Below are 3,367 nucleotides of genomic sequence, written 5' to 3'. Positions count from 1 at the left end.
ACTGCTTTCAAAGGCTCCCCCGTCTTCTGGAGAAGAGCACAGCGTGAAACAAGTAGGTGACCAGTGATGCAGCCTTTGGAACCGCCACCTGGCTTCCCCGGTGCCTAGGAAAGTTGACGTTGGAGACCCCGGGCGAGGGCACCCAGGGGCAGGAGGGGCCTGGGACTTCCAGCACCATGTTTGTCTGGTTTATCACGCCTGTCACCTACTCGAGGCAGCCACCAGGAGACAACCAGCGTCTGCTTAGCGACCCTAGTCCACTCATTCCACCTGTTGACAGCTGGCTGACGACTTCATTGTTTTGAGTCAAAACCTGCCTCGCTGTAAGTATCCACAGGTCCTGGTCCTGACCTGACAACTCAGCTTGCCAAATCGCGTCTTAATAGACCAATGACACTCACTTAGTTACATGAGCAAACACTGATTCTGAAGCTGCTGTTTAGCATTTTGACTCTTAATATTTTTATTATGATGTAGTCCGTAGTTCATGGATACACTCGTGACGTTTAGTCGCAAGGTTTCTGGGTCAAAGACGGTGAACATCCTGCGTTTCTGCCGAGACCCCGTCTACGTCTTACAGCCCAGGCACAGTTAATGCAGCTTTATTACTAAGGAGGGACCGAGAGAGAATGGCTTCACTTTTATTCATTTACTGCTGGGAAGAAGAGTTGGCATCAAGAATTTCAACCAAGTTTACTGTCAGCATCCTGCCTTTCAGCCCCATAGGACATCTGCCACAATATAGGTTTATTTGGCTCAAGCAAGATCAAGACACACTGAAGATTTACACAGCTTTCTACTGGTCAGTAAAGCAGCGTCTACACCCACCCCCATTTACTCCTCGGGTGCCACAAGAGCTAGTGAATTAAGTGATAACATGCCTAGGACAGGGCTTGGCTCTCTCTGGTCACCGCAGTGACAGCTTTTCCCCTCATTATGGAGTCTTTAATTAAAGACCATTCGTATCACCCCGTTTGGATCGATATGACTGCTTCTACTGAGCAGAGGGCCACACAAGACTTGGCTGCCTCCAGTAACCGCCAGGTTTTATGGAATTTAGTGAGTAGGTCCGATAAAGCACAGAGGAGCTTCAGGGCAGGGCTCTCCCACGGGCGCACGAGGCTCCAGCCCTCCAGCGTTCAGCAACCCTCTGCTGCCCCCTCTCTCCGCGCCCACCTGACGCTGGTTTCCATGGTGATGTGGAACCCCTCGGCTGCTGCTGGACCAGTGCAAGTTCAGCCATGTCTTCCCTGCCCAGTACTTCTGAGTCAACAATCCAAGCCTCACCCTGGCTTCCTGAGCTGGAGGGAGTCAGTTTCCAAGATCCCTTTCTGAAGGACAGAGGTTTCGAAGGGAAGAAGGGCTCTTTGAAGGGGTCTGGTTCTGGCAGGACCCCCTTGTCATCTCCTTACGGGTTTCATTGGACAAAGGCTGTCACGTCCTCTGTCTCCTTAGGGACTTGCCTGCCGGGAGACCTGCCCGCTGTCCTTTTAGGATGAGCAAGAGTGAGGACAGGAGAGCTGCTGGGGGGCAGGGAGGGAGGCAGCCAGGGAGTCCTGGGATTCAGGTCTCCCAGAGAGAGGCAGGGGGTCCCTCAGCCCTGCCCACTGCAGTCTCAGCCCTCCCCTCCGGACTGTCCGGGGCTCGTGGCCTGCTCTCTGACTGAACCGCTGGTCCTCACCCTTTGCCTGCTTCCTGTCTTTTCCATTCTCCTCCAGTTCGCTGGCATGATGAGCATCTGAAGCCCTTCTCCTGCCAATTGTAAGTACACGGGTTTCCTGGGATGAGGAGTCCCGGGTCCTGGGCCTTTGAGGATTTCTGGAGGGTGGGTACAGTCATCACCTCTTAGTCAGGGGAAGGGAGTCACCCTGGAAGTTCCCTATGTCTCACTTCAAAGGAGAGAACTACTTAATAGCCGTTTCCATGGCACACGTGGGATGCAAGTAAACAAGAAGTATCACCCTGTGGGACCTTGCTAGGAGCAGAGTAGGGGTTCAGAGGAAGGAACCATAAGAGGAACGAAGATCAAGTGTAGGAGCAGCCACTCAGCTTGTGGGGCCTGGGGCCAAACGAAAACGCAGGCCCTCTCGTTAAATAGCCAAGAGCTTTGAGAAGATGATAGCAAAGCATTAAACCAAGTGCAGGGCCTTTCCGAGCACGGGGTCTGTGTGACTCCCCGGGCCACGTGCCCATGAAGCTGGACCTGCTTAAGAGAGACTTGTGTGGGGCTGACACTTGACCTGGGCCTGAACAGTATCCGTGGACTACAGACATGTCACTGTAAGGTCATTTTCTACATTAAAGCATCTTGATTTTTTCCTAGATTAGCTACTGAGTTTTAGAAATTACCCTGAGCTATCTCTGCTTCTAGATACAAGGCAGGTCACGACTCTTGCTGAACTAGGAAAAGCTAAATTACCCAAAAAACCCCCAAAGAAACCCAAGCAAAAACCCCAGCGTTACAGGCATCAGAACCACAGCCGCACAGATGACTAGATAAACTAAATTTGAGCTGGGGGAATGGTGGGGGTGAGTTGGGGGTGAGCTGCTTACAGCCAGCCCGCAGTCTGCTGGTGGCAGTTGTCGGTTCTGGGCATGGGCTGAGGACCCGGCAGGCCCGGGGCCTCTGCTGGGACAAAGGCAGCAGAGCTTTTGCTGCTGTGCAGGCTGCTATGACAGACTGGAGGTGTGAAGGCTTTGAGAGCATGACCAGCTGTCCCAGGGGGCAGCTTCTCGGTCTCAGGGCTGCACAGAGGGCTGGGCCTGGGGCTGAGAGCTTATGAGCGGCAGAGTGAAACTGGTAGCAGTCTTGCCGTGCATAGGGCGCAGATGTGCTTGGGAAGGGCCCACCCCAGGCACGCTGTTCTCCAGGTGCTGCAGCTGCGGAGGCGGTGGGATGCTGATACGCAGAGCAAGGTCTCCAACAGCCTTCATGGTGAAACTAAACTGAACTTCCGGGCTCTCCACCAAATCCCCCCATATAAGGGCACCCCAGAGTCTCACTAAAACTGGTGGTGACCAGCTCAGTCTCTGATACAGGGCGAGGGGAGGTCTCCCCAGCCCACGTGCCCAGCAGGGAGAATGGTCCTCTCTGGTGGGAGACACTGGGTTCTTCTCACGCACAATGCCTGTTGTTCAAATTGTTGAGACGTGCAAAGGGAATGTAGCCAAGAATCAAGCAGGGAAAAAAAAACCAAGCAGACCTGCTGGACATCCAGATTTTAGCTCCAAGAAGAATGTCAGCGCTCCCTCTGGCCCTCAGAACTCCTCATGCTGTTTGTAAGGGATCAGTTCCTCACAGTTTATAAGCATAAGCACGTGACACGGAGTCAGCTAGAAAAGGGAAGCTGGGCAGCAATTCCTTTCA

General features: G+C 53.4%; 1 long non-coding RNA gene across 1 annotated transcript; it reads right to left on the bottom strand.

The window, feature by feature from the left end:
* Positions 1-438: 438 nt before the first annotated feature.
* On the bottom strand, positions 439-1,902 carry LOC140689198 (uncharacterized). The gene is made up of 2 exons (XR_012064082.1): positions 1,682-1,902; positions 439-608 (listed from the first exon to the last, which is right to left on the bottom strand). It is a non-coding gene; the product is annotated as an uncharacterized lncRNA (long non-coding RNA).
* Between the last annotated feature and the right edge of the window lie 1,465 nt (positions 1,903-3,367).

The sequence above is a fragment of the Vicugna pacos genome, chromosome 25 (genome assembly GCF_048564905.1).
Source record: "Vicugna pacos chromosome 25, VicPac4, whole genome shotgun sequence".
NCBI lineage: Eukaryota > Metazoa > Chordata > Mammalia > Artiodactyla > Camelidae > Vicugna > Vicugna pacos.
The sequence above is the reverse complement of the archived record's forward strand: the minus strand, read 5'-3'. Positions and strand labels throughout refer to the sequence as shown.